Source organism: Tursiops truncatus, chromosome 3 (genome assembly GCF_011762595.2).
Source record: "Tursiops truncatus isolate mTurTru1 chromosome 3, mTurTru1.mat.Y, whole genome shotgun sequence".
Lineage (NCBI taxonomy): Eukaryota > Metazoa > Chordata > Mammalia > Artiodactyla > Delphinidae > Tursiops > Tursiops truncatus.
In genome coordinates, this window is record NC_047036.1 from 32,704,250 (window position 1) to 32,731,464 (window position 27,215).

The 27,215-nt window shown below is 37.1% G+C and overlaps 1 long non-coding RNA gene across 1 annotated transcript in view; it reads right to left on the reverse strand.

Moving 5' to 3' along the window:
* Nucleotides 1-27,215, reverse strand: part of LOC109549035 (uncharacterized) — a 589,831-nt gene that overhangs the window by 16,437 nt on the left and 546,179 nt on the right. The window contains exon 7 of the long non-coding RNA XR_002175173.2: nt 7,738-7,765. This is a non-coding gene — a long non-coding RNA (uncharacterized lncRNA). The remainder of the gene's footprint in view (nt 1-7,737; nt 7,766-27,215) is intronic.

The window sequence follows — 27,215 nt, forward strand, 5'->3', positions numbered from 1 at the left end:
GTCCTTTCATTCCCTTTCCTCTTTCACTTTATTATGTTTTCTTTTAATTTAATTTCTTTGTAGATGTAATACACTAACATGATTAAAAAACTAACAAGTTTATTAAAAAGATATGTCTCATTTCTATTCCCTTCCTTTAAGTTCCCATGCATCTCCCATAAATATAAGCTATTATTACTCTTATATATATACTTCCAAAGATTTTTTCTGTATATAAAACCACAAATGAATATTACACCTAATTTTTCCCATTTTACACAAAACATGTCATATTATATACTTTGTTACACATATATTTTTTCAGTGCTTTGGATATTTTTTCATATCAGAACATAGAAAGCCCCCTCATTATTTTTTACAGCAGCCTCAAATTCCTTTGCATGGTATATCACAACTTTACTTAATCAGTTTACTATTTATAGACATTTGGGTTGGTTTCAAATTTTGACGTTATAAATAATACTAAAAACTGTTACATGCAATTTTAAGTTTGATGTTCGCAGGGTTTTTTTTTTTTTCTAAGAATTTGTCCATTTCTTCCAGGTTGTCCATTTTATTGGCATAGAGTTGCTTGTAGTAATCTCTAATGATCTTTTGTATTTCTGCAGTGTCAGTTGTTACTTCTCCTTTTTCATTTCTAATTCTACTGATTTGAGTCTTCTCCCTTTTTTTCTTGATGAGTCTGGCTAATGGTTTATCAATTTTGTTTATCTTCTCAAAGAACCAGCTTTTAGTTTTATTGACTTTGCTATCGTTTCCTTCATTTCTTTTTCATTTATTTCTGATCTGATCTTTATGATTTCTTTCCTTCTGCTAAATTTTGGGTTTTTTTGTTCCTCTTTCTCTAATTGCTTTAGATGCAAGGTTAGGTTGTTTATTCGAGATGTTTCCTGTTTCTTAAGGTAGGATTGTATTGCTATAAACTTCCCTCTTAGAACTGCTTTTGCTGCATCCCATAGGTTTTGGGTCATTGTGTCTCCACTGTCATTTGTTTCTAGGAATTTTTTGATTTCCTCTTTGATTTCTTCAGTGATCACTTCGTTATTAAGTAGTGTATTGTTTAACTTCCATGTGTTTGTATTTTTTACAGTTTTTTTCCTGTAATTGATATCTAGTCTCATAGCGTTCTGGTCGGAAAAGATACTTGATACAATTTCAATTTTCTTAAATTTACTAAGGCTTGATTCGTGACCCAAGATATGATCTATCCTGGAGAATGTTCCATGAGCACTTGAGAAAAATGTGTATTCTGTTGTTTTTGGATGGAATGTCCCATAAATATCAATTAAGTCCATCTTGTTTAATGTATCATTTAAAGCTTGTGTTTCCTTATTTATTTTCATTTTGGATGATCTGTCCATGGTGAAAGTGGGGTGTTAAAGTCCCCTACTTTGAATGTGTTACTGTCGATTTCCCCTTTTATGGCTGTTATTATTTGCCTTATGTATTGAGGTGCTCCTACGTTGGGTGCATAAATATTTACAATTGTTTTATCTTCTTCTGGGATCGATCCCTTGGTCATTATGTAGTGTCCTTCTTTGTCTCTTGTAATTGTCTTTATTTTAAAGTCTATTTTGTCTGATATGAGAATTGATACTCCAGCTTTCTCTTGGTTTCCATTTGCATGTAATATCTTTTTCCATCCCCTCACTTTCAGTCTGTATGTGTCTCTAGGTCTGAAGTGGGTCTCTTGTAGACAGCATATATATGGGTCTTGTTTTTGTACCCATTCAGCCAGTCTGTGTCTTTTGGTGGGAGCATTTAATTCATTTACATTTAAGGTAATTATCAATATGTATGTTCCTATTCCAATTTCCTTAATTGTTTTGGGTTTGTTATTGTAGGCCTTTTCCTTCTCTTGTGTTTCTTGCCTAGAGAAGATCCTTTAGCATTTGTTGTAAAGCTGGTTTGGTTGTGCTGAACTCTCTCAGCTTTTGCTTGTCTGTAAAGGTTTTAATTTCTCCATCAAATCTGAATGAGATCCTTGCTGGGTAGAGTAATCTTGGTTGTAGGTTTCTCTCCTTCATCACTTTAAATATGTCCTGTCAGTCCCTTCTGGCTTGCAGAGTTTCTGCTGAAAGATCAGCTCTTATCCTTATGCGGCTTCCCTTGTGTGTTATTTGTTGTTTTTCCCTTGCTGCTTTTAATATGTTTTCTTTGTATTTAATTTTTGACAGTTTGATTAATATGTGTCTTGGCGTATTTCTCCTTGGATTTATCCTGTATGGGACTCTCTGTGCTTCCTGGACTTGAATAACTATTTCCTTTCCCATATTAGGGAAGTTTTCAACTAAAATCTCTTCAAATATTTTCTCAGTCCCTTTCTTTTTCTCTTCTTCTTCTGGAACCCCTATAATTCAAATGTTGGTGCGTTTAATGTTGTCCCAGAGGTCTCTGAGACTGTCCTCAGTTCTTTTCATTCTTTTTTCTTTATTCTGCTCTGCAGTAGTTATTTCCACTCTTTTATCTTCCAGGTCACTTACCCGTTCTTCTGCCTCAGTTATTCTGCTACTGACCCCTTCTAGAGTATGTTTAGTTTCATTTATTGTGTTGTTCATCGCTGCTTGTTTCATCTTTAGTTCTTCTAGGTCCTTGTTAAATGTTTCTTGCATTTTCTCTATTCTATTTCCAAGATTTTGGATCATCTTTACTATCATTATTCTGAATTCTTTTTCTGGTAGACTGCCTATTTCCTCTTCATTTGTTAGGTCTGGGGGGTTTTTATCTTGCTCCTTCACCTGCTGCGTGTTTTTCTGTCTTCTCATTTTGCTTATCTTACTGTGTTTGGGGTCTCCTTTTTGCAGGCTGCAGGTTCGTAGTTCCCATTGTTTTTGGTGTCTGTCCCCAGTGGCTAAAGTTGTTTCAGTGGCTTGTGTAGGCTTCCTGGTGGAGGGGACTAGTGCCTGTGTTCTGGTGGTTGAGGCTGGATCTTGTCTTTCTGGTGGGCAGGTCCACGTCTGGTGGTGTGTTTTAGGGTGTCTGTGGACTTATTATGATTTTAGGCAGCCTCTCTGCTAATGGGTGGGGTTGTGTTCCTGTCTTGCTAGTTGTTTGGCATAGGGTGTTCAGCACTGTAGCTTGCTGGTCGTTGTGTGAAGCTGGGTGTTGAGATGGAGATCTCTGGGAGATTTTCACCGTTTGATGTTACGTGGAGCTGGGAGGTCTCTTGTGGCCCAGTGTCCTGAAGTTGGCTCTCACCTCAGAGGCACAGCACTGACTCCTGGCTGTAGCACCAAGAGACTTTCATTCACACAGCTCAGAATAAATGGGAGAAAAAATAGGAAGAAAGGAAAGAAGGAAAGAAGGAAAGAAAGAAAGAAAGAAAGAAAGGAGATAAAAGAAAATAAAATAAAGTAAGGTAAAATAAAGTTATTAAAATAAAAAAATAATTATTAAGAAAAAAATTTTTATAAAAAAGTAAACAAACAAAAATGGACGGATACAACCCAAGGACAAATGGTGGAAGCAAAGCTATACAGACAAAATCTCACACAGAAGCATACACATACACACTCACACAAAGAGGAAAAGGGGAAAAAGTAATAAATCTTGCTCTCAAAGTCCACCTCCTCAATTTGGGATGATTCATTGTCTATTCACGTATTCCACAGATGCAGGGTACATCACGTTGATTGTGAGGATTTAATCTGATCTGCTGCTCCTGAGGCTGCTGGGAGAGATTTCCCTTTCTTTTCTTTGTTCGCACAGCTCCCGGGGTTCAGCTTTAGATTTGGCCCCGCCTCTGCGTGTAGGTCGCCGGAGGGCGTCTGTTCTTCGCTCAGACAGGATGGGGTTAAAGGAGCAGCTGATTCGGGGGCTCTGGCTCATTCAGGCCAGGGCGAGGGAGGGGCACGGAGTGCGGGGTGAGCCTGCGGCGGCAGAGACCGGCGTGACGTTGCACCTGCCTGAGGCATGCCGTGCGTTCTCCCGGGGAAGTTGTCCCTGGATCCCGGGACCCTGACAGTGGCAGGCTGCACAGGCTCCCCGGAAGGGAGGTGTGGATAGTGACCTGTGCTCTCACACAAGCTTCTTGGTGGCGGTAGCAGTAGCCTTAGCGTCTCATGCCCGTCTCTGGGGTCCACGCTGTTAGCCACGGCTCACGCCTGTCTCTGGAGCTCCTTTAAGCAGCGCTCTTAATCCCCTCTCCTCGCGCACCAGGAAACAAAGAGGGAAGAAAAAGTCTCTTGCCTCTTCGGCAGGTCCAGACTTTTCCCTGGACTCCCTCCCGGCTAGCTGTGGTGCACTAGCCCCTTCAGGCTATGTTCACACCGCCAACCCCAGTCCTCTCCCTGCTCTCCAACCGAAGCCCGAGCCTCAGCTCGCATCCCCGCCTGCCCCGGCGGGTGAGCAGACAAGCCTCTCGGGCTGGTGAGTGCCAGTCGGCACCGATCCTCTGTGCGGGAATCTCGCAGCTTTGCCCTCCGCATCCCTGTTGCTGTGCTCTCCTCCGCGGCTCCGAAGCGTCACCCCTCTGCCACCCTCAGTCTTTGCCCGTGAAGGGGCTTCTAGTGTGTGGGAACCTTTCCTCCTTCACAGCTCCCTCCCACTGGTGCAGGTCCCGTCCCTATCCTTTTGTCTCTATTTTTTTTTCTTTTGCCCTACCCAGGTATGTGGGGAGTTTCTTGCCTTTTGGGAGGTCTGAGGTCTTCTGCCAGCATTCAGTAGGTGTTCTGTAGGAGTTGTTCCACGTGTAGATGTACTTCTGGTGTATCTGTGGGGAGGAAGGTGATCTCCGCGTCTTACTCTTCCGCCATCCGTTCATAGGGTTTTAATAGTTTATACTCCTCATTAACTACATATGTGAGTATTTCCTACAGCTTCACCAACATAGTCTGTTATCAAACTTCTGGATTTTTGCTCATATGATCTGTGAAAAGTGATACATTAGTATAGTTTTAATTCATGCATGTCTTGTTTTGAGTGTATTTGGGCATGTTTTTATATGTTTAAAGGCCATTTATACTTTCTTATTCCTTGTCCATTTATCTATTGGGTTCTTTGTATTATGTTTTAATTTCAATTAGCTTTTTATACATCATGGAGATTCCTATAGCACATTTTTAACTCATTGGTTGGGGTGCTTCGTCACTGAGGCAGATCTATGTCTGCAGTGGGCATCAAGTTTAAGAACAACTGAGTTAGAATATACATCCATGTATTTCCACTATATGTGTGTATGAGTGTGGGTTTAATGTACATACTAATATAACTACCATTTGTAATGCTGACCTTTCCATCTTGAGACAGCAAAAATGATTATAGTTTCTTTTTATTTCTTATTATAATGTGATTTCTTCCGCATTTCATTGCTAAATATTAGTTTTTCTCCCAGTGCTGTATGGCCCATTATGGAAGTGCTGATGCCATGTGCTATAGAACTAGATAATTACCTTGCCAAAGGGTATATATACCATATGGTCCTGGTAGAACAAAGGCAAGTTCTGCCCAAGGCAATTTTATTCATTATCCTAAAAGGCAGAAATTGATCCCAATCTCATAAATAACATTATTTCTATTTTCTAAAAATATATTTTGATTTTACAAAGGGAAATATGATGCTCACACAAACAAACACAAACATGCATACACACACACTCACATCTGATGGCTAGAAACTGTATGTGCGATTCTCTATCATCTATAATCTATTTTTACATTTATATATCCATTAAGATGAAGAGCAGAGTTAAATAAGGAGCTAGCAGAGGTAAAAGTAAAAATCACCTACTTTTTCTCCTTACTTTCCTTTAAAGCCAGTTGGGACTACATTTCTCTGCCCTTGACAGGATATCTTAGAAAGTTTCCTTTCTCTTCATTAATTTGTCGATAACATGTCCTATGGACTCTCACACAAATAGTCTCAATTAAGAATTAAAAGTTTTGTGCAGTTTAAAAATCACAATTTCAAATAATATTTTTAAATAAACTTTCTTCCTCTCTCAGGTTGTAACTTTTGGCTGGGGAGCCCAGAATGGGGAGGAAAGTGGTGGCGGTAGAGGAGACTGGATCACACTTCTGCTATGCTGAGCTGGGGAGGTGGAAGGGAGAGGAGCAAGGATAAGAAAAATGTGCAGGAGAACAGCAAAGGAAACCATAAATGAAATGAAAAGACAATCTACGGGCTGGGAGAAAATATTTGCAAATGAAGTGACTGACAAGGGCTTAATTTTCAAAATATACAAACAGCTCATACAACTCAATAACAAAAAAAACAAACAGCCAAATCAGAAAATGGGCAGAAGACCTAAATAGACATTTCTCCTAAGAAGACATACAGATGGCCAAGAGGCACATGAAGATACTCATCCTTGCTAATTATTAGAGAAATGCAAATCAAAACTACAAGGTACCACCTCACACCAGTGAGAATGGCCATCATTAAAAAATTTACAAATGCTGAGAGGGTATGAAGAAAAGGGAGCCCTCCTACACTGTTGATAAGAATGTAAACTGGTGCAGCTGCTGTGGAAAACAATATGCAGGTTCCTCATTAAACTAAAAATAGAGTTACCAGATGATCCAGCAATCCTGCTCCTGGGCATATATCTGGACAAAACTATAATTGAAAAAGATATATGCACCCCTATGTTCATAGCAGCACTATTCACAATAGCCAAACACATGGAAACAACCTAAATGTCCATCCATTCATCTGTCCCAACAGGCGAATGGATGAAGAAAATGTGATATCTATATCTATATCTATATATCTATATCTATATATATATACACATATATAATGGAATACTACTCAGCCATTAGAAAGAATGAAATAATGCCATTTGCAGCAACATGGGTAGACCTAGAGATTATCATACTAAGTGAAGTCAGAAAGAGAAAGATAAATACCATATGATATCACTTGTATGTGCAATCTAAAACACGACATAAATGAACTTATCCACGAAACTGAAACAGACTCACAGACATAGAGAACAGACTTGTGGTTGCCAAGGGGAAGGGAGGGGTGGGCGAGGGATGGATTGATAGTTTGGGATTAACAGATGCAAACTATTATATATAAATGGGTAAACAACAAGGTCCTACTGTATAGCACAGGGAACTATATTCAATATCCTGTAATAAACCATAATGGAAAAGAATATGAAAAAGCATATACATATAACTGAATCACTTTGCTGTACAGCCAAAACGAATACAGCATTGTAAATCAACTATACTTCAAAAAAAATAAATTTGGGCTTCCCTGGTGGCGCAGCGGTTGAGAGTCCGCCTGCCAATGCAGGGGACACGGGTTTGTGCCCCGGTCCGGGAAGATCCCACATGCCGTGGAGCGGGCCCGTGAGCCATGGCCGCTGAGCCTGCGCGTCTGGAGCCTGTGCTCCGCAGCGGGAGAGGCCACAACAGTGAGAGGCCCGTGTACCGCAAAAAAAAAAAAAAAGAAAAAAGAAAAAAAAATTTTTTTTAATGTGCAGGAGGAGGAATCTTCTTTGTCTGGTACTCTGAACCCTAGAGTTGGTGCTTTTATGTATATATATTTATATAAGTAAATAGATAGCAAATGGTAAAACTGGCATTTCTAATTATTAAGCAAACACTAGATTATTTAAGAAATAACCCTGAGAAAGCTGATTAACAATTTAGAAAAGAAAAGTAAGACCCTTACGTCACAACATACTATAAAATAAAATTACATATTTAGAAAGAAACTGTAACAAACGGAAGAAAAACACAACCACTTAAAAGGACTAGGAGAAAAGTTATGTAAATATTTACCTTACTTAAGCCTGGGAAAGGTCATTCTCTGAAAAAAAGCACAGAAAGACAGGTCGTTAAGTTTACTGCATGAATATTAATATATTCTACATTCAAAAAAGCCATAAGATTCATAGTCTATCTGAGAAACAGTATTTGCAAAGAAACAGATAGACAGATACTTCTCTGGAAAATAATTTTAAAAATAACAATCTCAATAGAAAAATTGCACTTTCAATCACGTTTAGAAAATGTTTAATGATACAGGAAATGCTAATGATTTAAAATTTAAAATTGTACAGAGAATCAATTAACAGAAATACATTATAAAATGTTCATGGTCATTAGCTTTGCATGATGGGATTATGCGAACTGTTTATGTTTTCATACTTTTCTGAATTGTCTCAATTTTCTTTTATACTCAGAAAAAATTACTACACTTTTTAAAAGGCAAAGTCTAGAATAAATAAAGACAACTATTTATCTTCAGTAAATCCTTTTCAGGGGAATGGTGTGGGGAGTTATTTGAATAATGTATGTGTTCTCCTTTTGTAGAAAGATTATTGTTAGAAATGTTCATCTTTGTCCTATTGAAAATGTGATTGAGATGACTCATTTTATTTCAGAAATATTGTTTTTGAAAAGTTTGTTTGCATGTTTAAAACTGTATATCCTATCATCATTTGGTAAGGTTACAAAAATGTCGCAAGTGGGAAACATAACACAGTAGGTTAAGCGTTGCCTAAACTCCATCACTGGCTATGTGTCCTTGGGTGTGTATTTTACCTTTCTACCTTTTATTTATTCTACACTTGGGGTTTGAGTTTTAAACTTAAGTAACATCTGGGCATGTCAGGAAGCCTCTTGATGTGGGCAGCTGGATGTCTATTTGCATGGAAGGCAGGGGACCATTTAGGTCATAATATTCCAATATTAGCAGGGAGTCAGGTGGGGCAGGAGTGCCTATTAACCAAGGCATAAGCACTCTGTGCTTATTAGCCATAAGCACAGAGAATTTCCCTTATAAGGGAAACACACAATTTCCCTTATTTGAACTTGTTTCTGACTTATTCCCCATAATCTTATGACTTAAGAAAATAACATTCAAGTAAAAACCATAAAAACAATTTTAGTAAAAATTCCATATGGTAATATGGAATTTAATAATTCGTAATTCATAAACTGCCTTACTAAGGAACCCAATTGTTTATCCTATCACCAGAGATTTCCATGGAGCTCCACAAAGTCAGGACAAATGATGATGCCTGATAGAGAAGACAGAGTAGCCGTGATGCCAAAAAGATACGTACTGATTAGACTCCCTAATGGGTCCTCCCAGAAGGACTGGAGAGGAAGGACTTCTGCACAAGGTTAGAAAAATGCACTATTATTAGGGCAAGAAGAAGGAGCAAAGAGTCATAACTTTATCTGAGGCACAAATGAGATAATGTGGAAGACCTGTGGGAAATACGGACTCTTACATTGTGTATTTGCTCAGTTCAGACATAACGTGACCAACTGAAAAGAAGGAGAACAAAGCTTAGCCTTTGGATTGACTCTTCACTTTCTGTCTTGCAGGGACCACAGCTCTTCACCATTAATGCTCTGTGAGGTGGTGTCTACATAAGTGATTGTAAAAAGATTAAAAAAAAAAAACAGAAGGAATTTGAAAAATTAAAATAAGACCACATTTAAAATGTTAATGGTCTTCATAATATTTCCATATGTATAAAAAAACTCATATATAATTTACGTATATTGGGTTATATCATGCATGCTATTTGGCATCTTCATTTCTGCACCCAGTGCTATTCATTGACAGTTTCCTGGAAGACACATTCCTTTCAATTTATTTATCTATTTTTTAAATTAATTTTCCTTGGAGTATAGTTGCTTTACAATGTTATGTTAGTTTCTACTGTACAGCAAAGTGAATCAGCTATATGTATCCATACATCCCCTCTTTTTTTGCATTTCCTTCCCATTTAGGTCACCACAGAACATTGAGTAGAGTTCCCTGAGCTATACAGTTGGTTCTCATTCGTTATCTATTCTGTACATGGTATCAATAGTGTATATATGTCAATCCCAATCTCCCAGTTCATCCCCTCCCCCTTTCCCCCGTTGGTACCCATACATTTGTTCTCTATGTCTGTGTCTCTATTTCTGCTTTGCAAATAAGATCATCTATACCATTTTTCTAGATTCCACATATACGAGTTAATATTTCCATTCAATTTAGAGGCTGCATAGTATTTCATTGTATGGACAGATCATGTTTATTTAACCAGTCATGTACTGATGGTGATTCATTCATTCTACAAGTCTTTATTGAGCATCTACTAAGTGATTGACAACAGTGCTGAACACTGTGGTACTACAGTGAGCAAGGTGGAGATTTTTTCTTCTGTGAGAGCATATAGCCTGGTGCAGAGCTTCCAAACAGATGCGCAGAGACACAAAATGATGATCCAGGAGATGATGATCTCTTCTGCCCTCTCAGTAACTGGGCAGGGCCCAAGAGAGCAGGGGAGAATTTGGTTCAGTTGCCTCTGACTGTGAGCAGCCCTGTTTGGTGCTCCTCAGGGCAGGGAAGTGATTAACAAGGCAGTCCGTGGTCCCTGCAGGCTGGGAGCAGAATGAGTGTACCAAGTACGTGCTGCTGCATTATGACATGTTGAAAAGGTCAAGGAGGTGCTTTCAGAGGCCAGCTGCTGAGTTCACCACTGCTGCCCGTTGTAACCGAGGACATGTGGGGCTGTTGAAAGCGTTTGTATTCCAGGTGCCAAGGAACATGCTGAAAAGACCAAGGTGTGGCCAGATGTGGTGGAGGGGAAAGGAGGCCGGATGGGGTAACCTGGCAATGGCAGCTCCAGGTATCATTCTCCAGTTCTGTTTCCACATATCAGAAAATTCTGTCCATTTGCTCTTGATGAGACTTTTGAGTGTTGGGTCCAGGGAACTGCAGCACAACTGCTCTGACAATGCCTGCTCATTCTGAAATTAGATCAGCCTCAATATTTTGAAATGCTTGATATGAAAACAATCTAGTTGGATTAAAAATCCATTAGCATTCTTAAAGCAAGAAGTTTCAAAGTTTCATTTGTTGAGGGAATAAAAGGAAAATGTGTTCGATTCCTTAAAGTCAACTCTCATGTCTTGATACAAAGAATCACCTCCAAGAAGACAAGTTCAAATTTCTCATTTAAAAAATATTGGAAAATATTTTATTTGGTTCAACAATTAATGTCTTCCCTGTTTTGAATTATGCTTTTCTTATTATAAATATATGGTATAAAGGTAATAACATTTTCACCCAAACCCAGTTAGAAAGCAATTAAATACCCTTGATTTTACTCCAGTGTCCCATATAAATATTATCAATTTTTTTTCCATCTGTGCTGTGAAATGAGACAGGCTAGGAAGCACTGGTCCAATCACTACTTCTTAAACTATCTGTGGTGAAGGATAATTTTTTTAAAACTTCTAGTCTGTAATGCATTATTACTTTTGTGACAAATTAAAATGAATGTCTATAAAAATGAATGACTAAAAAAAGAATAAAAAGGCATAAAATACAAGCCTCTATTATTTTTTAATCATTAAGTTCAATAAATATGACATTATCTTGTCAAATTGCTATGAAAGTTTAATGCTTACTCTCAATTCCTTAACTTACCATGTCATGGACTCACTAAAAACCAGTTTGCAGACTAACACTAGAAAGTGGACCATACTTTGAGTAACTGATCTGTTAGTGTTTGATTCAAATGTGGGCTATTAGAAGTACTACTGTAATTTAAATTGTTAGGCATACAACTTAGTAAAAGTTTCCGATTATTTCCTTACAAAAAATTCTTAGAAATGGAATAATAGTCTTTTAAAATTTCTTTCTTAGGTTATATAGATCAACTTTTTAAACTGATAGTGGGATATATCTTGTTACTGTACATATGACTGTTAATCTTAGCATTTCTGTTGTTAGTTTTATGTATCAGCAGAGTATGTCTATTTTCTTCAAAAGTGATGTATTCTGGCATAACAAAAACAATTTTGAAAAAGAATAAAGGGAACGGGATCAGTCTTCCTAATGTTAAGACTACAATCATCAACACAGTGTGGCACTGGTAAAGGGATAGAGACATCTATTGAACAGAACAGAGAAGCCAGAAATGTATCATCCACACATATATGTTCAATTAATTTTTTTAAATTTATTTATTTTATTTATTTTTGGCTGCATTGGGTCTTCGTTGCCGTGCGTGGGCTTTCTCTAGTTGCAGCGAGCGGGGCTACTCTTCGTTGTGGTGTGTGGGCTTCTCACTGCAGTGGCTTCTCTTGTGGAGCACGGGCTCTAAGCACACAGGCTTCAGCAGTTGTGGAATGTGGGCTCAGTAGTTGTGGCTCACCGGCTCTAGAGCGCAGCCTCAGTAGTTGTGGCACACAGGCTTAGTTGCTCTGCAGCATGTGGGATCTTCCCAGACCGGGGCATGAACTCGTGTCCCCTGCATTGGCAGGCGGATTCTTAACCACTGCGCCACCAGGGAAGCCCCCTATTAATTTTTGACAAAGAGCAAAAGCAGTTCAATGAAGAAGGAATAGGTTTTTCAATAAAGGGTGCTGAAGCAATGGAAAAATCTATAGGGAAAATATGAATCTAACCTAAAACTCACATTTTATACAAAAATTATCTCAAAAATGGATCATGAACTTCAATATGAAACAAAACTATAAAACTTCTAAAAAACGATGAGAGAAGATTTTTAGGACCTAGGATTAAGCAAAGAATTCTTACACTTCACACTAAAATAAACAAGGTCCTACTGTGTAGCACAGGGAAGTGTATTCAATATCCTGGGATAAACCGTAATGGAAAAGAATATACAAAAGAATGTATATATGTGTATAAGAGTCACTTTGCTGTACAGCAGAAATTAACACAACATTGTAAATCAACTATACATCAATAAAAAATTTTAAAAAGGAAATTTTGATATATTGGACTTCATCAAAATTAAAATTTTGTACTGTGAAAGACTCAATAGGATGAAAAGACAAATTGTGAGCTTGGAAAAATATTTGCAAATGACACATACAAAAAAAGGACTTGTGTTTAGAATATATGAAGAACTCTGAAAACTCAGCATTAATTTAAAAAAATTAAATAATGAGCAAAAGGTACACATAGACATTTAACTAAAGAGAATATACAGATGAAAAATAAGCATATGAACAGATGCTCAACATTATCTCAGGGTCCAAATCTGAGGGTGAAGGAAAGGCAGAGTTTACCAGCAGTTCTCAAAGAAAGAGCTATGAAAAATATTATCATCATCAACATTGTAACTATCATTGTTAGTCATTAGAAAAATGCAAATTAAAACCAAAAAGGAGATATCACAACATACCTACCAGAACAGCTATTTTTCTTTAAATAGTGTTAACCCTAAATGTTGGAGAAGGTGCAAAGAAACTGGGTCATTCATTCACTGCCTTTAAGAAGGCAGTTACCTTCAATATGAAAAATAGACTTACTACAAGACCAGGACAAATATCACAGAGAAAAATTTTTTTAAATGTATGCAGAAGTGTGTATATGAATGCTTAGAGTAGCTTTTTTTCCCCTAATGACCAAGAACTGGAAACAACCCAGAGGGTCCTTCAGTGGGTACATTAAAATCATGGAGTACTACTCAACAATAAGAAAAAAAAGAGCTGTCAATGCAGACAACAACTTGGATGAACCTCAAAAAAATTAGTCTAAGTGCAAAAGGCCAGTTTCAAAAGGATACGTCCTTTTGATCCATCCATGAATCCACTTATGTAATATTCATGAAGTGACATGATTATAGATATGGAGAACAAAATAGTGGTTGCTAGGGGTTAGGCATGGGATTGAGATGGGGTAGATATGGCTATAAAGAGGCAAGACAAAGGAATCTTGTGGCGATGATACAGTTAAGCATCTTGATAGCTGTTGACAGTTACACAGAGATACACATGTAATCAAACTGCAGAGAACTACATACACACATTAACATGCACAAACAAGTGCATGTATGACTGGTGAAATCTGAATAAGGTCTATGGATTGTATTAATGCCGATTTCCTGATTTTGATGTTGTATTATAGTTAGTCAAGACATTAATAATGGGGGAGGTGTTAAAAGTTATATATATATATATATATATATATATATATAATCAATTTTACAGTTTAACATTCTATTTTTTAACGACTCAACATTAAATCGTTTGGAGAAAAAAGAAGTCACACAATGATGTGAGAAGAGGAGGCTGGGAGAATTTTTAAAGCAAGAGAAAGAACATGGCATTTACCAATATAAACTATACGCACTGACATCTCACTTTTATATCCCTATTTTATGGTAAAGAAGAATTGAAGAAAATAAATAGGGGCCTACTAACAGAAATTCCAGGCAGCCTGGCAAGTTGGCACTCAGCTAGTGAAAGCACTCAGCATTCCTTGGTATAAGGGCACTGTCCAAGTTCATGGCATTATTATGTCTCTGATTCCAAAAGCCTTATTGGGTAAAAGCAAGGGGACTTTCTATAAACATCCTGTTTCTTCCAAACGATTTCCTAGAATAATAATGAAAAGTGATAGTGAAATATTAAAGGAATAAACACCAAGTAAGGAGATGCTTTTGAAATGACGCCTGGGAATATTTATACTTTACTCACTAAGACTTGAAAGAATTCTCACTGCCTATCAGTGATAGCACTACTGGTATGACAGAATCACCAGCCCACCAATTATTTCCCTTTCTGTTATACTTTTCCCTGAGTTGGTTGAAAGTCTAGGACCTTCCATCCCTGATGTGTATTGGAACCAATAGGAAAAGAGATCCCAAAGGAAACTTGACAGGAAAAGAAAAGGGATTGAAGGTGAGGGGAAAGGGAATGATTCCAGCGAGAAAAACAAAGCAACAAACAACAACAAAACCAAAAAAACCCCATGCCCTCACATGAGTTTGTCAGAGAAAGCCAGGTATCTAGGACATAACTGATGGCTACAATTTCCTGTCCTGCATATTCTCAAAGGCAGAAGACAGAGAATAGGAAGCAGGCCCTGCCATATAAAAACCCATGTGGAAGATCTCCATCTCAGGCTTCCCAAGTATGGCAACTCACCCATAACACCAAGGATGAAATGGCATGTGTAGGTTGTGAGGGAAGAGATAGGGAATGGGAATCTATCAGTATTTCCTTGGACTCCCAATTAAGTCTAACATTAGAATTTTTGCTGATTAACCTATCTATCTTAATAGATATTTAGAGTCATAACTTTTACTGAATAAAATAGACCTGTCAAAATTTTAAATTAAACTCTTCAGGGGCCAGATAAAAATTACATTTGGGCAAAAGTGTAAGTGGATACTTAGAAAATCTAGTGAGAAATTTATTTGCATTATTGGTTACCTTTGAGAGGATTATAAGGTAGGAGTCTAATCAATCCACATCAACTGGTAAATTATAAGAGATAATTCATTTTCTTTATAATATAACAATTAGTTTTTATGCTTCTGCCAAAGGAGATGGATTTGGAAGTGTGACTAGGTGGTGAAATCAGTGAGAGAGACTGTTATGATGAAAAAAGAAAAAGAAAGAAAGAAAGGAGGGAAGGAGGGTGGGAGGGAGGAAGGAAGGAAAGAAAGGAAGAAAGGAAGGGAAGGAAAGGAAGGGAGGGAGGGAGGGAGGGAGGAAGGAAGGAAGGAAGGAAGGATGAAAGGAAGGAAGGAAGAAAATAGATGGATAGAGAGGAGGATGGAAGAAAGAAAGAAGAAAATATTTACAAGAATATTATTCTCAGCTTTTTTTTTGGATAAGATAATGAACATTGGAAGCTGTTTGCATTGGTTTAAATCCTGGCTTTACCATTTATCTGCTGTGTAAACTGGAGTAAGGTGTATCTATAGAACATTACTTATAATCTCTAACTATCTTGCATGATAGTTTGTGGTCTTATGGGATAAAATTAAAATAGACACCTAGAGTTTTCTTTGCTAAAGGGTTGATACTGAATCTGCCTTTTCTCTCTTTATGTTAAGGTTGTTTCCTTTAACATAATGTTTAAAATTGTTTTCTGCCACTGAAAATGAATTTTGCTAGAAACTACTATCTATAGTCACTGCAGAATCTGAGGGTCAAGGAAAGATAGGGTTTACCAGATATGCTTCAAACAAAGAGTACTGAAAAAATACCATCATCATCATCACACCATCAACAGCAGATATTAACACCCAATGAAAATATTATGGCTTATTAGAGCTTTCTAGAGAATATCAATAAACATGAATGTTAAAGGACCAGGTATGACATTGATAAATAACATAAAGCAATGGAAATGGTAAGTAAGAATGTAAATATAAACAAATTATATACATATATATTATATATATATATATATATCACAGGAGCTATTTTGGAGCAAAATATCATATTCTATTGGAATTAGATATTACACTGAAGTAGATTGTGATGTTAGAAATGCAAATCACTAAGAAAATAACTCAAAAAATATAGCTAAAACAATCTACTGAGAAGTAAAAATGATACTCTAAAGTATTTTTAACACAAAAAGGGCAGTAAGGGAAAAGGAATATTAAAGACATGAGACAGAAAAAAAACAACAACAATAAAATCACAGGCATTAATCCAACTATGTTGATAATTGCAACATATGTAAATAAACACTCCCATCAAGAAGGCAGAGATGCAGTTATCTGTGTCTATGAGAGACAAATCTAAGGTTCAAACACACAAATTTGTTGAAGTAAAAGAATGGAAAAAGATACATAATGCAAACAATACCCATAAAAGACCTGGAACGGCTACATTAGTATCAGTCAAAAAAGACTTTAAGACAAGAAATATTACTAGATAAAAAGAGATCCATTTCTCAGTGTTAAAAGGATCAATACACCAGGAAGACATACAATTGTAACAATTATAAAGATAGAGCCACAACATACATGAAGCAAAACCTGAACATTCAAAGAAGAAATAGACAAAAATGTATAGATTGGAGATTTTGATACTTCACTTTAATAATTAGCACAATTAAAAACAAAATAAGTAAGGCCATAGATTTGTGAACCCAACTAAAATATATAGAACACACCACGAAATGACTGAAGAATACGCATTCCTTTCAAGAATGCATGAGACATTCCTCAGGGTGAAACAAATCAGTGAAAGCAAAAGCAATGAAATCATACAAAATATGCTCTATGACAACAAGACACTTAAATTACTAATAAAGAAAAGATATCTGAGAAATTCCTAAATATATGGAAATTAAAAAACAAAATTCTAAATGATCAAGAAATTTAAAAAATTAAATTAGAAAATATCTTAAAATGAACACTAAAAAGTTATGTCAAAACATATGTAATGCTGCTAATACAGTGCTTAGAGGAAAATTTTAAACTATAAATGCTTATATTAGAAAGAAATATGTAAAGTCAATAATCTAATCTTCCACTCCAAGAATTTAGAAAAAGTAGAGCAAATCAAACACATAGTAAGAAGGAAGGAAATAACAAAAAACAGAGCAGAAATTAATGACATAGAGAAAAGTAGGAAAAAGAATCAACGAACCAACAACTGGGTCTTTGTAAAAATCAACTTAATTGATATTCTAGCTAGACTGATCAAGAAAAAAGGTGAGAACACATAAATCATCAAAATCAGGAATGAAAGAGGGAAATCACTTCATATCCTAAAGAAGGTATTATAAGGGAATACTATAAATAAATTTATGCCAACAAAATAGACACCTTAGATAAAATAGAAGAACTGTTGTCATGTATAGATATACAGACTTTCTTTATTAATTGTGGGTACTGCTACAAATTTTCCAAATGTCAGAATAATGCACATCCTATTATAGACAGTGATAGCATGGTTTGCCATATTCCTCTCCCGTGTTTTATATATTGTAAATACATAGTAGAATCTATCTTGCCTAATGAGTGTACCTAAACCACCAGACATAATTCCATGCTTATTAAGTCACTGTGTCACATTTGGTAGGTTACATTGTCAACCACAATTAGCACTTTCATGTAGCTAATCCCAAATCCAGTATGGCTGATGTTCCACTGGAGGAAGGGTTCAAGTTCTTGCTCCCTGTCGAGTTGGAGAAGAGCAGTCAGTTCTTTCTATCTCCTCAACTTTTTCTTCTCCTTCTTCACCTCAAATTTAGAGACACGGATATGGAGTAAAAGGGTCTGATATGCTTCACAAACCTGCTGAGATTCACCCTGAGTAGGAGCTGGTTCAGAGCCCACTGTGTGGCACACCAAGAGAGTATATTTTAATTTCAGTGTCACGGAGATTGCTCCAAAGATGGCAGGTAGCAGATTTGAAAGGTTTTTAGCAAATTTTTATAAGTTGCCCAAAGGAAAAGCCTGGGACTTGAAGCTAGACATACTAGGTTTAATCCTACTGCTTATTAGCTGCCTATCTGAATAAGTTATGACACCTCTCTGAGTCTGTTTTTTTAATCTGTAAAATGAGAATTTTATGTAATTAGTAATCTCTGAGAGGCCTTCCAGATCCTATATTCTATAACTTTTATGACTTTAAGCTTGGTGATGGTTCCACACATCATCCCCTCTTCATACTAATCACAAGGGGATATTTCTGCAATGTATCAAGGACTCAGAAAGGCCACCCCATGGGATTAATTATTTATTTAATTATTTGTAAAGAGATTGAATGTTCCATTCTTCATCTACTCCCACTTATTTCTCAGTTTATTTAAATGCTTGGCAGTGCTTTATCTTGGGGATCAAAGGCAGAGCAGAATGAAAAGAAGGAACAATGGAAAGAGGACAAAAAACATCTAGTTACTCAGGTCTGCTGCTGGCTTCTGTCTAGCAGTAGAAACCTGAAGTGCATCCCACAGGAAAAAAGAGATCCCTCCATCATTGTCTCTATCTACCAACAGATAGTCTTAAGAAACATGCCCATTGCATTGAGTTAGGTTGCTCCTGGATGAGAAATTTATCCCCATCTTTTCATAACCAACCACAACATCCTCTCTCTGAATAGTATCAAAGATTGATTGGGCAATGAAACTTCCTTCCCCTGCCCCTGTTTCCCCATTCTGAGACTCTCTTTCTCTTATGATACATATGACCAATTTACAAGAAAACTTTTACATGTAAAACTACTTAAAATCTATATCTACTTACAATGTTTAGGCCTACCACTGTAAATGGATACTGAGTTGAAAAGCACAACAATTTGTATGCCTTGGCAAAAAGAAAGTCCTACATTTGTCAAGAACTGAAGGTCAAAGGAGATAGGCAGAGATCACTAGAAAAACAAGTTATAAAAACAGATTTCCGTAATAGTTCTACCAGATTTTCCCTATACATGCTACATTTTCTTGTTTGAAGTTTTTGGAATGCCGTGCTGTGTTTTCAGTAACTACAAAAGAATGATAATGCATTTTCTCATAATTGGGAATTATCTTTGGAACTGATGATATGCTGAGTTTGCTATGCCCTTAAAAACTAAGCATTACGATAAAATGATTGCAGACCTTTGTCTGGGAACTGTAGTCTGGTAGAATGTGACTGTAGAGGGAAAATTGTTTCTGCCTTCCAAGAAAGTCTAGTTTCCTCAATATTCCAAGTCAGTAAGACTCTTCCTTTAGGGGAAGCAGCTGGATTCTGTGTGAGCTCATGGGGCAACACTTTCAGGAGTCGAAGGGCCTTTGCAGCTGCTTCCACCAAGCCAAGTATTTCTCTCCTGAACCCTGAAATCAGTCCTGAAATACTTCCTGTTCTTTTCTGTCACCTTCAGACAGATCTTGAACTGGGTGAAATCTTTGCCCAGAAATTCATAGCTTTGAATCTTAAGTTGTTGATGCTGGTCAGTGGGTGAATGTGAATATCATTTGGCCATGTTTTAGCCAGACAGCTGTTGAAGTTTAGCTAAACTTAGAAACTCATAAAAATGACTCCAAACATTCCATATGCATTCTTTAATTGTTTTTCCCTGAATCTGCTTGGGGGAAGTCTTTTAGCAGATGTCCTGACCATACGCAACCATCCTGGCAATTAATTTTTATAACTCATGGGTCATCCCAATAGATGACCATGGATCTGGAGATTTTGAAACCCTCAATAAATTATCTCCATTCAAGGTCCACACTGATGGGCTTACTTTCTCTAATGTGTTATGTCCTCTCCTGGCAAGTAAGTACCCCTTCTTCAGTGATTATAGGGAAGTTGTCTTTTATTTATTTATAATTTTTTTTAACCAAGTAACATGATTTATTCTTGAGGACAGAAGGGTCACCCACCATGCACCTCACTTAATATTTATATTTGCACCTTGAGTGGAGGTTTATTTTTTTAATTAGAGGAAGTCGTGGTTTTATAACTCAGGTAAATACTGCTAATCCCTTGAGGTTCAGGCTCTCTCACTGTGGCCTTTTCAATGCTCCGATCCCCTTCCAAGAGGGCTCTGAGGTGAAATAAAAACCTGTCTGGTGCCAAAGCCACCCAATCCTGGGCTGATGGGGGTGGTCGGGCTAGGTGGCTTGGACCAGCCACCTGGAAGAGCCATCGCCATGATACGAAACGAGAAGTTGTCTTTTAGACGTCTATCAAAGTCATGCTAAAAATTTACAAGACAAACATTACTGAGAAGGCCAGAGCAGTGTTTTATGAGATCTTTTTGGCTTATTACAAACATAAATTGGTTATAAAAGAATTCTTATTTAATGAATTGTATTACTTGATAGATTTGCATTTTTAAATTATTGTTATTTTAATCTGTATGTCCTGCTTATTCCCTTAGCACCTTTAGGAATACAGCATCTCAGCATCTGAGGGGGGTTGAGAGTGAAGTTTGTTGTGTACACTGAGGAGGTCCAGAAACACATCTTTTGTCGCCACATAAAAGCGTCCGTCCCCCGATTTAAACTGTTCCAGATCCCATATTCTCTCCCTGTTTACTCCATTAAGGAGCTTTTCTGGGAAGTGTGTAAGTTTTGTTGTTGTTTTCAATCAACTCCTCTCACCTTAAGAAGTCCTGAGAAAAGTAGTGACCAATGAAATAGGAGAAAAGCTAAGAGCTAAGAAACAAGTGGTTACCATGTCCATCTGATGACAGCCCATGTGAGGTGACCGCTGAGAAGTCGCCTTTCACCTAGGAACGAGGAAGTCTTTTTAATAGAGAGGTGGCAGCAGCATAATTGTCGTGGATTTAAGGAAAAAGGAAGGAGAAAAACTGCAGGCAGGGAGCATAGCTAAAATCATCTAAGAAATTCTGTAGTGAGGAGAAGCAGAGAAATGGATCAGTGAATTCGGGTGTAAAAGCAGGCCAATGGTTTTTGGTTCTGGTTTTTCCTTTAATGGAAAATATTGCTGGGGGTTTTTTTTTCTTGTTTTTTTTTCTGATCGTAAAGTAATGATTCAAGAGAAAGAGAAAAATTCATTGGGGTCACATCTAGGAGGAGGTGAGAGGGGATAGGCAGCAAGGGGTGGGCTTGGCCTTTACTGGAGCACAGACCACACATCCACACCGGTGAGAGGGAGGGCAGGGTATGTGGTCACACACGCATGTAAGTGGGTACATTGTTGGTGCAAGAAGGATTTCAAAGGAATCTTCTGATTGCTTCTATTTCTTCCATGAAATAGGAAGCAATGATTTTAGCTAATTTACGTAAAGCCTCTGCAAAGAACATGAATCCCTTAATTCCATTCCAGTACTAACAACTACTGAATGAACATTTGCCCAGACGCTTTTCATGTATTTATGTATTTTACTTTCTGTTTATAAAACTTCTCATTCAACTCATTCCTTCCTGTTCTGTATAATTATAGCTTCAAACTCAACCCAGTACTCCCAAAATAAGGAAAAGCTTGCAGAGTATACTTGAAAGTAACAACTGTGTGTGTGTGTGTGTGTGTGTGTGTGTGTGTGTCTGCATTTTTTTCTCCTCAACTATTTTCCAAAGGACTCTGAGAAGTGTTGTACCAAAAGGCACACATATAATATGACTGAGCAGATGTCCCTGGGGCCCTGCATCTGTCCTCCTGGCCCACCTCTGAGTTCAGCCACAGAAGTCGTAGGGATTCAGAATAACCTGGCACTCTTAGTATCCTATGTCAAAGCTTTCCACCCAAAGGCCTCCTCTGAAGCCTCATCCAGAGCAAGAATAACCAAGGAGTCTCCATCAATGTGGGACAGGAGCTGGGGGATAATCTAAGTGATCAGTCTTCTTTATATGCAATTTATTTCACTGGATAAAGGAGGCAATCTCATCCTTCAGTGGCATTTCAGCCACTCCCCGTCGCTCGCATTACTGCCTGAGCTCAGCCTCCTGTCAGCATTATGGTGTGTTGTATAATTATTTTATTATATATCACAATGTAATAATAATAGAAGTAAAGTGCACAATAAACGTGATGCGCTTGAATCATTCTGAAACCATCTCCTCCTCCCCCACTGGTCTGTGGAAAAATTGTCTTCCATAAAACCAGTCCCTGGTGCCAAAAAGGTTGGGGGCCGTTGCTCTAAAATAAGCTAATGATGTTTCGTTCACTTTGTAATTAAGCTGGTACATCCTCTCCCCTTGGGAAATGGTACATACTTCAGATTTATAAAGCTATGAAAAGGCAAAGCATGTCACACCTGAAACAACACTGTCTTTCGGTTTAAATGAAGATGTTTGCTGAGATAAGAATGCCTAGACTAATTCAAAAAGACTGTCCTATCCTACTGCTTGGGGCCAAACCTACACAACCAGAAGCAAGCAAGCTAATGCGTGTTGTTCCTGTGGAGCTATTCAGTCTATAAGTAGAAGTTTTGTGAACCATTACTAGAGAAACTTCTAATGATGCAGCACTCCAAGAAGGTAGAGTGAGTTTTGTTTTTTTCTGAGAAGTCTAAGATCTATTCCAAATATTGGTTCAGGGCTTCCTGGGTATGTTACCCCTTGCATCAGCTGGAGTTCAACCAGAGAAGCAGAACCAGTAGGAGATGTATGTTAAGAAATTTATTGTGGGGCTGACAAGACAAGTCCAAAGTTTGAAGGAAGGCAGGCTTTGAGCATTAAGCAAAGCTGTTTCCCACAAGTAGAAATTTCATCTTCAGGGAAGCTCCTCTCTTAAGGATTCTGAATGGATTAGATCAGGTCCACCAAGATTATCTAGGATAACCTCTTTTACTAAAGTCAACTGATCACAGTTAAGTCACGTACAAAATACTTTCATAGCAACACCTATATTAGTGTTTGTTTGAATCACTGGGGATTGTAGCTTAGCCCACTTGATACATCACGCTGACCATCACACCCCTAAAGAAGAATTATAAACTTTTGTAGGCTTTAGCAACACAGAAGCAGTCTGCAAAGCTTGTCTGAATAAAAGTAAGCAAGAAAAAAGGAATCGTGAAAACCTCTCTTCTTGGCAGTATCTTTCCAATGAGTATTTTGTAATTAATATGATCAGCTCTTCAAGTACAGCACTGATCCATCTTAAGTATTAGAACGCCTGTAACTGAAGTGTCTCAAGGTCTCCGGGGATTCATGACTGAACTGGACATGCTCCCCAGAGAATCCCAGTCACAAAGTTCTGATTTTCCAGGACATCTTTTGCAAATTGACTAATGATCTTTGAGTAGTTAACATCAGAAACATCCAAAGAATCTCTAGCAGGATAATCTCAGGGATATTACCATGGTCCCAGAAGATGTTTGCATTAACCAGATTTCTAGAGCATGGACTAGAGACACCTCCCATGCTACACGACACCTGCACTAATAACATCAGGACACCTATGACAAAGACTGGTAGCTTAGGGTGTGACACTGGCCCTTGTAAAGGCGGCCTGACACCCAGGGAGGTCACTAGCATAGATTTCTGCAGTAACGTCCTTACCTTGTTGAATCCTCATGCCTGAAATTCTTTACGTAAATTTCAAAGCCTAACCTGAATTTGTATAATTTACTTTTTTGGAAATGTTATCTGGTTTAGCAATGATAGATCCATCATGCAGAATAAAAGAATATGTCCTGCCAATCAGTCTCATTCAGAGCTGAGTTCTGAGTGGGATTTAAAATTTTACTGAATTTTCAACTATTCTCTTGCATTAACTCTAAATAAGTGTGGTTATAAAGTTAGAGAAATAACAAAAATTCTAAATATAAAGTTGGAACTAACATTGTACTTTCAAATGTATTATCCCTTCAGGTAGGCATTAGAGGCAAATAACTACACATTCCATGATCAAGTTGTTAACACATTTCTGGAAATTTACTTGTTTAAATTTTCCTCAGAGACTGCATCAAATACTCACACATATTTTTGAATAGATAAATAAAATATACACCCATATAAATAAAATTTGGAGTCAAGGCAAGTTATCAAGTGAATAATTTTATCTTTGATCAATGAGTTATGAAGTTAAAGCTATATACAGGTATGTATCACTTAACTGAATCTGAAAACAATTTTCAAGAAGGATTTCCCCAAAAGTCTCTCCAGGTGTAATATACATATATACACTTACAGGAGTACAACATCAATTTGGATACATATTATTGGATATGGTTATTTTAGAAAGTGATTTCACATGGGTAACACTTTTCTTAGGTGCAGTAAAATTGTTTATATCTAATTTAAAATTACCAATTCATTATCACTATACTAGGAAGTGTGATGGGGCGAATTATTGGTAGAATGTTTTGTTGTTCACCCATAGGCACGCACATGTCCTTCTAGACCCATGGCTGGATTTTATTTTTCCATCTTCTTGTAATTGGGCAGGGTCCTGAGACTAGTTCTGGACAATAGGTTGTGAGGGAAAGTGATATATGTAACTTACTGACAGTGATAGTACAAAGCCCACGTACAACTTCAGTCCCTGTTCTGCTGCTGTGACCAAGCAGACCATGTGTTCCATAAGATGCCAATAAAAGGTTGTACAACATACAGCACCCTGAGCTCTATGCAGCTATGTGCAGCCAAGCCCCCTCCAGCCCATTCTGGACATGTTGGGTGAACAAGAAATAACTTTTGTTTTGTTCAAGTATGGAGTGGTCTTTGTAGTTGCCTGTTAGCACATATAAGGATGAAACCAAACCAGACTCATGTTGTAAGTATTTATATATTTTCTTACCTTATAATTTAAAGAACGTTGGGCATCATTTGATCCTGTGGTGAGACCCAATTAATGTATCAGTTCCATTCTCTCTTTTACTACCAGGCATCAATTATCAGGTGATCACTGACAGGTAATAGAATTGTTGGGGTGAGTATTCAAAGGGACCTAGTTATTATTATGGTTAGGTGGTAGAAGACTGACTTCAAAGACCCATAACAGAACATAAAGACCCATAAAATATAAAACTCTTTAGTTTACTAGGTTGATGCAGAATTAGATTATGCTTTAAAAGTCTTTCTGATTAGGAACTGGTTTTCCAAGATGTTCATCATCACTAATTACTAGAGAAAGGCAAATCAAAACTACAATGAGGTACCACCTCACACCAACCAGAATGGCCACCATTAAAAAGTCTACAAATAATAAATGCTGGAGAGGGTGTGGAGAAAAGGGAACCCTTTTACACAGTCGGTGGAAATGTAAATTGGTGTAGCCACTATGGAGAATAGTATGGAGGTTCCTCAAAAAACTAAAAATAGAGTTGCCATATGATCCAGCAATCCCACTCCTGGGTGTATACCTAGGCAAAACTATAATTTGAAAGGATACATGTACCCTATGTTCATAGCAGCACTATTCACAATAGCCAAGATGTGGAAACAACCTCAATGTCCACTGACATATGAACAGGTAAAGAAGATGTGATATATATATATATATATATATATATATATATATATATATATATATACACATATATATATGTATATATATATGTATGTATATATGTATATATATGTGTATATATATGTATGTATATGTGTGTATATATATATATATATATATATATACATGGAATATTACTCAGCCATGAAAAAGAATGAAATAATGGCATTTGCAGCAACATGGATGGACCTAGAGGTTATCATGCTAAGTGAAGAAAGTCAGAAAGAGAAGACAAATACCATACGATATCATTTATGTGTGGAATCTAAAATAGGACACAAATGAACATATCTATGAAACAACGAACTCATAGATACAGAGAACAGACTTTTGGCTGCCAAGGGAGAGGAGGGAGAGGAAGGGAAGGACTGGAAGTTTGGGATTAGCAGACGCAAACTCTTATATATAAGATGGATAAACAACAAGGTCCTATTGTATAGCACAGGGAACTATTATTCAATAGTCTGTGATAAACTATAATGGAAAAAATATGAAAAAGAACATATATACGTATAACTGAATCACTTTGCTATACAGCAGAAATTAACACAACATTGTAAATCAACTACACTTCAATAAAATTTTAAAAATTATGTCTAGGAATTGGTTTTCCAAATTTCAATTTAAATTGAATTCATAGGCAATGTCCTATCTCGTAGAAGATAATGCCAAATTTACTTAAGCCAATTTTCACTAATGTATTTTAAAAAATGAACAAACATCACCACACTGAGAGAAGGGCGCTGGCAATAAATGGAGATAATCTGTGATGGGGTGCATTGTTTAGGATACCCGAGGTCCAGAATATATTCGTCTTGTTCCAGGTGGACACTCCTGTGTGGAAACTGACACTTTGCAAACAAGATGTGTCATGAGGACGGAAGGGAAGGCATCAAAAAGAACTGAAGAAGCAAGAGAGAAAATGGGATGGCATCCACATGTGCCTATTTTATAATTTTTGAGATATAGTTCACTGTCCATACTGACTTTGATTCTATTATTCTGGTTTTCTTTATCTCCAGCCTCTAGGTCCCCATGAAGCATTCCTAAGAAACACTTAATCCAATTTACTTCAATAAGGATGCTAATGAAGATTCAACAACACAAACTAGTAATTATAGCCCCACTTTCAAATCCCTTTTCGCAGATTTTGCTCTTCAAACTGCCTCTTGATAGCCACAGTTTTTAAATGGCCAGATCAGGAACACCTTCACCCTAATAAATTTGTGAATATTTTCCATTATTTCATCAGTGGTTATGCTAACCCTCTCCCTCTAGTTGGAGAGAGATATTAGATTTCATGAGACTGTTTTAATGTATTTAAAGAGCTTTTAAAATCAAATTGCAATTATTCACTATATAATGACCTAACCAAAAGAAGCTATAGATATTAAAATTGCATCAGAAAATACATTCATAAGATAGTCAAGAAAAGCATTGCTTCTATTTTTGGAAAGACACTCTTTGAGCTAAAGTGAAAATGTTATTGTCTCAGTGGTTCTGTTTTTATTTTAACAGAAATGATCTTTATGCATTTACAACTGTTGGCTATATAAATGGAGCAATTCAAGCACATACCAAAGCATCAAAATTAAAATAATTAAATAGTCATGATCATAG